Raw genomic sequence first — 13,539 nt, 5'->3', positions numbered from 1 at the left:
ACAATGAAATTATTAAAAATAGACTTGTAGTAATGATTTACTGAGAAACTTTTTTTTTTTCTTTTGCTTTTTTGTAGTTCGCTGTCCCACCTGGCCATATGGACGGCACGTGCCTGACTCCTCCCAGCGCTCAATGTGACCGAACCACCACAGGCTGTTTTCTTCGCAGCAATACATCTATGTCCTGGATGCCAAGCATTTTGAGGACAGAGTCTGAGCTGACCTCATCCCTGGCTTTGATATTACATATCCAGCGGATCATGGCGCGGTCGTTGCATCAGAGGCGATTTATAGTCTCAGTTGTTACCGCCCAAGTCTCGAAAGCGTGCAGCATCGCACTCCTCACGCAGGCTGTGTACACACGGCCCCAGGATGTCAGCGGTAGATGTCGATTGGTGAGCAATGGAACGAGTTGGCGGGTGACGGCTGCAAACCGAAAGCCGTCCCCCCCACAGAGAGCCTTTCACCCAGGTAACAAGACTCTGCGACGACCTCCAGCCTCTCCCCGCCAATCCTCACCACTTCCATTGGTCTTCTGTCAATAGGACGCGCTGTGCCCAGACAGCGAGCATACTTGTGGTCTGGGTCGGGGCGAAGTGGTGCCTTGATGCCACTTCATTTTTTGTGTGTACCCAGAGAGAGCAGCAACCACAGAGGATTGCGTTGCTGCCTGTTCCTGTAAAACAGACAGCACACGGGTGCGTCCCGGACTTCAGCAGGTCCATATTCGCTTCTGACACCATGTTCTTTATTTTTCCAGGTTGACTCGCAGGCCCTTTTTCTCCATTACCGACATCCACATCTGCACCTACACCTTTAGCTCCTCCAGAGAGTCAGCGATGGCCAACATGTCGTCCGCGTACAGCATCTCCCATGGACATGGATCACTAAAACGTATTGAAAAATGTCATCTGACAATATGTCATAGCAGGTTTTGGAGAAGTTTTAGGATTTATTTCTGCCAGGATCAATCAAAAGGGACTACATTACGCTATGGAGGGGTATACTCAAAACTTTTAAATACATGGTAACAAGCTTAATTTCAGTTGGTATTCTGGCCTGCCGCACAGTCACGTTTACATGGACACTTCTCCCATTAGATTTCTAATCGGAATAGATCTATTCCTATCATGCGATCCGAATGTACTGTATCTATGGCATTTACAAAAGTGGTAAGCGTACATTTGTATGTCTCTCGCGCACACCTGCACATCTGGACAGGCGGCAAAATTATTATGATGATTTTAATGAAAGCCCAGCAGGAGAGAGCTTTTCTCTGCCTGCTCCTTCAATTAAGAAGAAGGAGGACATATCTACCCCCTCCTCCACCGCAAACAATACTGCCGCAAACAGTGCTGTTATGTAAGGGATAATGTACAGAACGCCAGTCATTATCGGGAAAATAAGACCCGACAGGTAGAACCGGACCCCGTCGCGGAGCGGAGGTGTCTTGCTTCGCCCTGAAGGGTATTGTTTTCGATAATGACCGGCGACGTTCTATACATTATCCCGCATATTACATGGTTACTTGCCAAAACAAAAAAATATCTAATATCTTATAATTACCCTTCGTAGTGTTCATCAGCAGAGAAATAGTCTACCAAAGACGTTGACGTCGCTTAGCAACCGGACACGCTGGGTTAGATAAGCTAACGGACTACTTGCGGAGTGATAAGAAAGACGTGAATCAGGCAAAAAAATCCAGCGGTGAAGTTCGGTGTGCATAAAAGTACTGACGGACCAATTACGAACTACTGCAGCTGCTGATGCCATCTCTCCAAGTTAAAATGTAGCCGCACCATCCCCAAACCAATCGGGATAAGTGTACAGGCCTACATGTCGATTATGGCGGACTACACCACCACTTCTATTCCGCATTGAATTATATTCCGATCTGAGAATCGTATTCCGATTGAGGCGTATATATGATAATTGTTCATTCCGTTCTTCACATTCTAATTGGATCAGAAGTGTCCATGTAAACGTGGCTAGTCTGATCCACATTGCACACTTTCTATTGTCACGTTGTGGCTTGGGAAAAGGGACGAAATATACCCCATTCTGCAGCCTCTCGGGATAGCGACTGTCCGTGTTACATTTACCCAAAGCACATCGTTTGACGATGTATATTTTTTTTACACGAACAACATAAATCCACCATTAAATTGTTATATTATGCCTCCTCCCTGTGATTTTGAATGGAGATGTCTGAGCCAATGTCCGAGTATAGTTGAGGCTGGAATGTCATTGGCTCATCTGCGTTCTAAAGGCGGAGCTTAGCGACAGGGCTGTCCCATCGTCTGCAAATTCATTATTGCCATTCAGCGCACTTGTCGCCATCAAAACCAAAGCGCGCAACAGGCGGGAGGTGAACGACTTAGACTTAGACTGGCTGTCACTCATATTACCTGACATTCCAGCCTTGGATGTGGGTATGCAAGCCCAAGGTTCACATTAATGAATGTAGGCCTATTAATGCCTTGCACTCTAAGCTATGAAAATAATACATTTATTAAATAAAGGCACAAAAAATTGAAATGTATGTTTTTCCTTTGATAGCTTTTCGGGAAAAGGGGATGGGGGTCACAAATTCCATCGGAAAAAGGTTGGGAACCACTGCTCTTGACGATGCTTTTTCAGAGACGGGTGAATGGTCGGACAGATTATTGTATGATTACGATGTACATTGCAGGGTTACAGTGCAAATGCGTGACCAACATTATTGATCACCAAAAAACAAGGGTTCCAGCAATGTCATGTTTATGTTTTCTTGGCGAAGCATACTTACCAATGTTTCAGAACTGATCCGAGAACTTAAATAGTGACTTAGCCGATAAAAGTACAAACCCAAATACTTTTCAAAAAAAAGTCTAGCCAAGTAGTAGGCTACCTATGAAGGTCTAAACTGCCAAAAATCTGTTACCATAAAATCAAATACCATAACTATATTTAGTCTATAACTGGCAAACACACAGTGTCAGTGTCCCCATGCTCTCTCACCTCTTCGCACTTCGTTGAATGAAATTAAAGGGTAAAAAGGTTTTAGAAATTTATGTTGTGGTTCCCCCTTTTCAGACACGACACCTTGTCACTAACATCATGCTCATCGGAGAGTGGAGCTTATCTGATGTTCCCAAAAAGACATTGATGGCTGAAGTCATAGTTTAGCGTCACTCCCGGCCTGTACATTGAACATGTAGTACCAGGGTTGGAAAGAGGGAATCTTCTAGTAGAAGATTATCGGCATAGTTGTGAATCCATGTGTGAGAATGTCTGCAACTAACTGTAGAAGAAACTAGGAGATGAATGGCAGACAAGGCTGTGCTCTGTTTACAGGTTCCCAGACAGTGGGGTCTAGATAGAAAGAGAAGATGAGACAAATACCTGAGCACTTGACCTCCGCCCCCCAGTGACACTTCCACGTGCGTCATCTCTGCAGGTTATTCACGCTTCCTTTCTTTCTTCATGGGTCCGCTTCTCTGAAAGAGAATGAGCCGATGAGCCCCAGGTCTATATTTCAGGTCTATTTTTCCATTCCATTATTTGCACAGATTAATGTGGTTGATGGTATCAGGGACAGCGTGGCCGGCTAAGCTGTGTCTAATGGGCTCTGCTCCATGCACACCCTCACCAATTACCCACTGTAAATAGTATCTACGCTTTCGCCGCAGGCTTTGTTTATTCAATTCTATTCACTTCATAACCGCATGATTATGATTAAAGCAAATAAAACAGGCCGGCTAGAGAGAGCCGGGCCTCCGAATTGCATCAAAGCGTGCCATGCCGACGCACGCGGGTAAACACTGAATCTCACCGACATTACAACTCATCAGCAGACATTTCTCACCATTTCTTTATTGACAAAAAATGGTATCACAAATTAGACGCATTGACCTCTACAGCGAATGCCACGGACTTTGGGAGTTAGGCGAGAAGAGGGCCATTGTTTTGCAGCCACACTTTAGAAACCAGTCCCAGAGCCCTGCCGGATGTGTGCTGTGTGGAGGTGTGGTGTGAGGCAACAGGAAGAGCCCAGGGGTCAAGCCTCGCCATGGGGCCGGGGTTTATGGGTATGAAACCCCATGCAATCAGAGTTAAATAGTGATCTAAAGGAAAGCAGTCTACGCTCCAAACTTATCGTCAATATTATTCACTTGGATGCTATTGAGCTTGTATGTAATGCTGTTCACCTTGGACTATTCATAATACAATGCAGAAGCGTTCGGCTGTCCAGGGATTGAAATAAACATGAGGTGTGAGTAAGGACATGCTTACATGTAGAAAAATACACTTTGCTTGAATGTTTTTCTGTTGGATATTAAAGAGATGGTATGCTAGTGTTTGAATGTGCAAGAGACTGGATACAAGGAATGTGGATGGACTGGGTGAGGGTGCAGGTGGTACATTCTCCTAGACACAAAAAGCCTCAGTGAAGTTGGAGTCGAGTATATCGTTAATGAGTTCCGATGCTGTTTATTTGAATTCACGGTAGGTGTGCAGAAAGCAGAAGAGATTATTATAAAGGGTTTTAAATATTTTTTTTAAGGCTGTGATTTGTTAATAAGCAACTAGCGAGTGTGAGTGAACCTTGCACACTACTCATACAATGTTGGAAAAACCACACAGAGTGATGAACTTCAAAATTAAAAAATATCCTTTTCAGGTTAGGGTTAGGGTTAGGGTTAGGGTTAGGTTACCGTAACGCAAACCACCAACACAGTAATCTTTGGAAACTATGTGGAACTTCACTGCAGCCTTGAATTTCTAGACACAGTTTTGCATCGAACCAGATGGTTCTCCTGGTCCGCTGATGCGTATAGGTGCAGATTCTGCTTACGGCACCAGAAAAGAAGCAGAAAACAGATGACCACGCTGAGGGCCATCATCAGAGCCATAGCACATTGCAACTGACACAAAGTCAGAAGCTGAAAATCTCAATATAGACAGGGCTAAATCTTTCATGAGTGGATCATCTCTTATTCATAGCAATTCTCTATTCCTCATTTTCTTCTGTTTTTTACGATTGAGGTAGTGTGACAGACGTAGGTGACGCTAGCCGCCGCCTGTCACTCGTCCTCCAACGTCAGTTTAACCTTGAGCGCGGCGCATCATTTATAAACTGTGAACATGTGCTACCAGGGTAAGCCCTAGCAAAGGATATAAAACATACGCTCTACTTAAGATACTTAGCTAGTACATTTCACTTATTGTTAACTGCTCAGTTCTTTACCTGCTCCAATTAATAACGTACAACGGTAATTTACATTTTCTTTCTTTTTCACACATGTTTTTCCTCATCCCCTGTCGACTCTCTATGTTGAAATGGCACACAGGGGCCCCAGTGATGCCGAGGCCAGGGGGCCAGGCCTCTGGTGAGGGCCACAAGAACTCGCATGTTAAGCTCTTCATACCTCGTTCAGCCATACATATGCGTGGGCATGGACATTATGGACCACACACACACACACACACACACCAACATGCACACACACTGCCTGGCTGCCATTCCCTGTCTTATTTATGTTCCCACCACTAAACTGGGATTCAAAAAGCTATTGCATCAGGTAATTCAAAATGTCCCTAGCATGTTTACTAAAATGAAAAAGACGTGGCCACAGATATATCAGCTTGCAGAGAGAGTGTCTCTCTGTGTCTCTTTATTCTCATTTTAACTTATATGTTACTATCTAGTCCCTAGATTATTCTGCATCTGCAGTTCTGACTAAATTACATAGGTTACCATCTGGTTTCACCATTACTGTACAATCTCAATATGTATGTAATGCATTTAATATATTCTGTCAGGAACCACCCATAGATTTAATAATTTATTGCATAAAATGGTAATCAAAGTTAGTTTGGCAGTATGTTTCCACTCCTTTCTTGTGTTCCCTGCTGTAGGATTTAAAGAATGACATACAGATGTCAGATACAGAATACCAACAGCATACCAATATTTGACAACTGGCAGGGAGCACGATACAATCCCAGAATCCTCTGTTCAGAAGTCCTTATCACTCAGACAGCAACACCCAACATTTCACAAATTTAGCATGTGATGGCCACAACCCAAGTTTCTGTTCAGAAGTGCTCACACTTCAACCAACCGCTCTCTATGGTTTATCAGCATCATTATAACGTTATAATTACTATAGCTTAAAGGGGAAATATGCAGGCTTAATTTACCTTAACATAACAGGTTAAGAGTCATTGTGATGGTTCTATAACACTTTATGGGTCGATTGATCGCTGTTTCGACTCCCCCTCGCACATCTTGGCGGAAAAAGGGAACATGCAAGTTTCTGCCGGCGACCCGTCGCCCACTCTCGCGGGAGTCTCGGGTCTAACCCAGCATTCGTAGTGTTGATCAGCAGAGAAATAGTCCGCCAAAGACGTTGACTTCGCTTAGCAACAGAAGACGTTGGGGTTACCAGTTACCAGACTACTTGAGGAGTGATACCAAAGACGTCATTAGAGGCAAAAAGTTCTTTATTTTCCTTGACAGCTGTCGGTGAATTATCAAACATAATTCACTGCTGGAAGTTGCGAAGAGCCCATGCAAGTGAACGGAGCGTTCCACGGCATTGAGCAGACCCGTGTAATAATCCATTATTACTCAACTCTATTATTATTATTTTATTTTTTTATCCCCCAGCGTCCCCCAATGTCGGCGAGAGAAAAGGGAGACTGACCAACAGAGAGGCCAGACAAGAGTAAACGTTGGGTGAGCTTCTCAGGAATAGCGTGAACTGAAAGAAAAAGAAGACTGCAAATTGGATGCCGACTTGCCATGGCCGTGTTGCTCTTGAAATTGTAAGTACCCTTGGGTGAACTTTGTCCCCTTTGTATTGTTGCTTCTTTATGTTGATAGTCTCTTTAAAAATGTGTTTGCTCGACCGTTTTGTTGTGAGCCATGTATGTTTCTAGCTTGCTTGCTTGCTGGGTTGTAAGCGTACTGGGTTGCTACCAAACCATTTGTTTTCATGGTTGTATTTCTGTTTGTCTGTCTTGTCCCCAAGATACAGGCTAAATCCATGAATCCAGGTTCTTGTTTATTAAGATTACTAGACCGCTATTTGAATGCCTCAGATTTTTCTAAGAGTGTATAGCCTATATCATGTGATATGTGATCTCCTCGCCCTAACGTGCTTGCGCCATACGCAACTGAGCAAAGAGCGCAAAGGGATATCTTCGATCAAGTCACTTGCTAATTTCAACATGGCTGCTAATGTGTGCAATTCCGTTGCGTCTGTGAAAGAAGTTCCTTTTATTTGACGATCCAATTCAGATAAATTGGCATTAAAACAATCAGGACCTCCAAGACCAAAAATAATTTAAAAAAGCGTTGCACTTCGACCTTCTGTACCAGAAACTCCAGAAGAAGGACATTGATGCAGTCTTCATCAAAAGGGCCCTCGAGAGTTTCACAAGCAGTGTGCAGACCATTAGGTAAGATAACATTTATATTATTTGATCTTTCTCAAAGCAAAGCTTTGTTATGAGAACATATGCATGAAAGGAGACAGTATTTGTGTTCTTTTTTTATAATATATGTTATTTTTTACAATTTATTGCCATTGGTGTAATCTAGCATGCTTTACTCTGTGCTGGACATCCTGGTTAGGCGAGGCACAATGGATAGCTTAAAAAACAGTGTTTAACACTAACATTATGCATCCCTGCCCATTTTAAGTGGGTATACTCATCATGCCCTCAGTGTGTCTTGAACAACCACACATAAAAGTATTTGTCTAAATGCATACTTGACTGTAGATAGATTTATGAGTGAAGTTACCAACAAAATAGATTGGTCGTAACACACTCACCCCTTTTAGAATCACATTATCTCTCTCTCTCTCTCTCTCTCTCTCTCTCTCTCTCTCTCTCTCTCTCTCTCTCTCTCTCTCTCTCTCTCTCTCTCACTTACACTCACACTCACACTCACGCTCACACACACACACACACAAGGATTGGGAAGGGTCGTCAAATATCTCCTCCGAAGCTGTAGGGGTCGCTCAATGCGAGCTCAATGCGTGCGAACTCAAACCAAGAAAACAGCGAAGAAGTAGCCAAAGTTGCATAGTTCCCCTTTAAACCTCGGCTACCCTAAGAGTGACTGTTAAGCAGATTACTTAGAACACGCGTTCTTGTAAAATTTTAGTGGCTGTGTTCTAAATATGTATATACATTATTATTTTTAAAAATTGTTCAATCATTTTCTTTTTAAATAACGATCTATAATGGTCACTCAATGAGATATGAAACGCACCATATTATATAATATGCGTAATCATAGGCTAAATCGTATTTCCGTCCAAATGTTACTTTTTTGTACGATTAGGAACATCCGGAGGGCTCTCCATCTTTGTTGCACAACATTCTAGAAGCCTAAGAATGAGGACTTACGCAGATTTGGCAAAAACAAAGGACAATAAACTGATTTTAGAATATTATATTGATGGGGTGATTTATTCCTTTAAGTTTGCAACAATTCCCAAATTGATAAGCACTCAACACCTCAAATCCTCACTTTGTCTACACATTTTATCTTTTCATGAAATCTTACTACTATAATAGCAGGCCTGTCGCACAAGTTACTCAAGTACGCATGTGCCAAGCGCAAACGCATATACACCGCAAGCACGCACATGTGCACGAACATACAAGGAAACGCACACACATGCGCACACACACAAGCACGCGCACACACCGCATGTCAACACAAAGGCAGTGACACATACACGGAATCTCACACACACACACACACACACACACACGCACACACGCACACACACACACACACACACACACACACACACACACACACACACACACACACACACACAGTTAAGACGTTTAACGGCACCGTCATCGGCACACGCGCACGCACATGCGCACGAACATACACGGAAACGCACACACATGCAAACACACAACACACATACACACGCACACACCGCACGTCTACACAAAGGCAGCGACACATACACGGAAGCGCACACACACACACACACACACACACACACAAACACATGCACACGTAAGACGTTTAGAGGCTGCCATCGGCACACGCGCAGGTAAGAACACACACGCAAGCAAGCACATGCCACGAACATACACAGAAACGCACACACATGCGCACATACTACACTCACACACACAAACAAGCACGCGCACACACCACACGTCAACACAAAGGCACCGAGACATACACGGAAGCGCACGCACACGCGCGCACACACGCACAGGTACGAATTTTAACGGCTCCGCCATCGGCACACGTGCAGGTAAGAACACACACGCACGCGCACACAGCGCAGAGACACTCGCCCAGGTAAGAAGGTATGTTTTTAAACATAACGGCTCCGCCGTCGACAAACCCTCCCATGTAATACGTTCTGTCTAAAGACTATATGAATTGCGATAAAATAAGGGAAGAGACAATTTCTCACCTCGACAGGCAACGGCAGGTTGTTCATTTTGTCATATAAAAACCGTTAAATTCAAACACCTCTTCGACCGGCACAGAGCTATAGAGAGAGAGAGTTGCGACACTTCCATTGGACTCCGTTGTAGCGCCTACTTCCGGGGTATGGAGCCTCGAATAGTTCCAAACAACCATTTTACGGCGTAGGAGACCGTTCATTTCCATTGCTGGCCGCCGAGTAACTTCTGAGGTAAATTGATTAAATAGCTACCTCTTTTGAATTGTCAACTGTCTATATTGTATCAGAGGCCCTTTACGATGCATATACTGATCTTTATTTGTAAATGCACAGCGTAATTATATATATATATTTATCTTGGTAGACGACCGATTGCTTGCTAGTTTGTTAGCTCGATTTCACCATCTGTGAAGGCATCTCCTGGGGTAAATTGATTAAATAGCTACCTCTTTTGAATTGTCAACTGTCTATATTGTATCAGAGGCCCTTTATGATGCATATATTGATATTTATTTGTATATGCACAGCGTAATTATATATATTTTTATCTTGGTAGACGACCGATTGCCTGCTAGTTTGTTAGCTCGACTGCACCATGTGATGGTATCTACACCAACAATTACAAAGTTCAGTACTAGTGAATCTAACTTTTATTTAGTTAGTTATTTATGTTGGATTACTAGGATAATTTAGGTTGATTTAAGGACGGGTTTTATGATGCGATAGCTAGTAGAAATAACTTTGTTTAATTATATCCTGGAAAGGGTGATGTTCAGCACATGAAGCCCTACAGATGCCGCCGATTCAACAATGCTGATTATGATGGGCGGTCAATTTAACCTGTATGGCTTTTTCGTTTTAACTTCTTGTTGACTGAATTGTTTCTCTTTCTTAGTGCCAAATTGATTTTCTTTCTTAGTGCCAAATTGATTCTTTTTTGTTTTGCAATAGCACTCTCTGCTCTCCTTCTCATTAATTTTCCTTTTCTAGTTGCCTTATTAGGTCCTCCACAGTCGCCCATCAGTCCCTGGCAGTCTGGTCCCTGGAGCAGCTGGCCCTGGCAAAAGTTATTCCTTCACTGTTGACCCCTGACTGACTGGCCCTCGGCACACAAATCCCTGGATCACCCGCCACTGGATCACCTGCCACTGGATCACCTGCCCCTGGCAATGTGGCCTCTTGATTGCTCTCTCTGTCTCCTGTGATGTCCTTTTCAACGCTCTTGAAATCCACCTAAATTTCTCCCTCAATCTCTGTAACAATTACAAGGTAATGTTGCTGTTATATGTATTTTGTCTTTGCATTTGCAACTACTGTCATCTCCAATGTAAGAAAATGAATTGAAGCAAAACATTTCTGCAATGTGAATTAAATCATCTGCCACAATCAGAAACAATACAATTTATAAATGGATCTACCGGCAATTGTTAATTGTGTAGAAATGTGTCGATTATCTACATTGTGTGCAAATCCTCAGAGAATCCCTGCCTTCTGGTTGTTTTTTAAACTGAATGTACAAATATGAATTATGTAATCTCATTAGGAGTGTAGTCTATCCTTGAATTACATGAAATGGGGAATATTGTTAGCTGCATGGATCATACCGAAGTTTAATTTGGCGCAACATGTGTGGTCCGTTGCACTTGGTTCCGGAGGCACCCTCACAGAAGCGGGTTTCCTCCTCTTCGGTTTAGGGCGATGGATGAAAACTGTTGGGCCTGCATCGGGCCTCAACTTCAACATCCTATCTACTTTTGTGGCTTTGAATTGGTCATTTTCAAAGTGTACCTGTAGGTAGGCTTGTAAGATCAGTTTCCATTGCACTTCAAATATCATTGGAAAGTCATAACTCTCTACACTTAGAATTATTATGCCCTTTGAAATGCTAGCAAGTGATCTGAACATTACGTTACATCGTTTTTGACTGTTGCTGACTGTCAAGTTTTGACGGCTGACCATTGCCATCCATTTCTCCCTGCGCTCTTGGTCCTTGGGGAAGCCGTGATAACCCTTCTCGGACCGATTGGAGCATCCAAATGCTGCACAGCCAACCATGGTATGACCATTGATCTATAAAATGTTAGTTGTAACCAATTAACCATGACACCATTGAAGATCACAGAGCGGGTAACAACTGTTCCTCAACCACTTATGCCCCGACTTTTGAGAATAGGTTAGAGGTCAGAGTTCATGACCAAACGAGGATCCTCCCTCCTAAACCCATTTTGAATTTGCTCAGGGCTATTCCAAGTATTGTAATGGCATAAAGTATAGTATATTTGCAACGTTATATGTTAATGGTTTGCCCTAAGTATATAGTGTTCCCTGCTGTGTCCATTGTTGAATCTGTTCACACAATCGCAATCACTTGTTCTTGTCACACTAATTGTTTAATAAAAAAAAATACAATTTCATTCATCCAAGCGTAATGAGTTGTTATTCTTTAATATATTTGATACCTTGTGTGGCTTATATCTTTAAATGATCATGATAGAACATCTTGAATACTTTGATTTCAACACAGATGCAAGGTAAAAGTTAAGGTTAGGCCAGTATGCTAACACGAACGTGAAGCTTTCCCTCCAAAACTTAAAAACGTATCTAAGTAATAGAACTTATAGATAGCTTTCAGTTGCCCCCCTACCGCTCTAAATGTAAAACTGACATTTACAAATATGCAATAATGCAATAACAGTCAGACAAATACTTGTATGTGATTTTTTCATTCATATTTACCATTTAAAATTGAAATCTCTGCTGTCGTCCCATAGAATAACATTGAAAGCGCGGCGTGTTTGGAACTATTGAGGCTTACATGAACCACGTGACAACCACGTGACCACCCTGTCGGCGAGATCATAGCGTGTCGCAACTCTCTCTCTATAGCTCTGGACCGGCATACAAGTCAGGTGATCTTAAAGAGGCAGTGTCCCTATAACGCAACGAAAAAATTTCAATAACACAGTAGGCTATGGTGAATTATATCTATAGAGTCCACCACATGGCTACACTTTACTCTCCTCCTTGAGCCTCCCGAAATGTCTTGCGATATTGATATCCCACTTCCCCCCTGCGGACTGTTTTAGTTGTTTAATTTTTCTTAGGTTTTGTGCGAATGCTATGTGTGACTAGGCTATTACTGCCTGTCTTGGCCAGGACACTGGAAGAGATGTTTAATCTCAATGATGATTATTATTTTCAACTCAATAGTAGTTGCCTTCCATTTTAAAATGTCAATGCACTTATCGGCCCTGAATAACTATAAAAGCGATTTAATAATTGACTTGCATGCATAGTATACTCTACTTCCCATTGAACAATTACCCTTGTTAATTACGACTAGAGGTGGAGAAAAATCTAGTAATATTAATACTAGTCTCCTTTTAAGAAGTCCAATATAAACCTTTTTTCCCCTTCAGTCGTACAGTCTGTGAGGTTCAGCTTCGTCGTGCAGTATGCAACAGACATTAGTAGCCGGTACCCTGTACCGGCTACTAATGTCTGTCTGTCTTCTACGATGACATTGTACTCCATTACACAACACTGATGCTCACCTCTATATTTGCCAACATGTGCATGACCTTGACTGCTTAGCCCGGCCTCCGCGTCCTGAATAAGTGCCCTCTCTTGATGAATATTTCCAAGGGATGAGTATGTTTTTACAGTGTGCTCATGGAGCCAGCGTGTGATGCTACGTGCTCCGGCATCAGAGGCCTGACATGAATCTCAAACAGAGGCTGAGTTAGGCCCAATTCCATTTCCGCCCCTTACCCCTTCCCCTTACCCCTCCCCCTTGTTTTGACAGGGTAAGGGGAAAGGGTAAGGGGTAGAAATGGGATTGGGCCTTAACATGGGGGATCATCACGTGTGTGGAGAAGATGTCCCCCGGACCAGTAGCCCCCCATTCTTTCTACAGGTTACAGTATGGAAAACAAATACATTAAAATTAAACATCTTACTTAATGACATCAATGTGGAAGCATATCTAGAGAGTGTTTTGACTTGCTCCTTTAAGGGGAAAATACCTCAAGAAATTGGGGGATGGCAAGGAGGCACAAGTTGCATGTAAACCTACTTCTTTGAACTGGCGATG

The 13,539-nt window shown here is 42.8% G+C and overlaps 1 long non-coding RNA gene across 1 annotated transcript; it reads right to left on the bottom strand.

Moving 5' to 3' along the window:
- Positions 1–566: 566 nt before the first annotated feature.
- Positions 567–9,494, bottom strand: LOC115536851 (uncharacterized). Its single transcript, XR_003974725.1, has 3 exons — positions 9,453–9,494; positions 3,385–3,479; positions 567–887 (listed from the first exon to the last, which is right to left on the bottom strand). It is a non-coding gene; the product is annotated as an uncharacterized LOC115536851 (long non-coding RNA).
- Positions 9,495–13,539: the final 4,045 nt, after the last annotated feature.

This window comes from Gadus morhua, chromosome 23, assembly GCF_902167405.1.
Source record: "Gadus morhua chromosome 23, gadMor3.0, whole genome shotgun sequence".
In the NCBI taxonomy this organism is placed as follows: domain Eukaryota; kingdom Metazoa; phylum Chordata; class Actinopteri; order Gadiformes; family Gadidae; genus Gadus; species Gadus morhua.
This window is presented reverse-complemented; position numbering and strand designations above follow the sequence as displayed.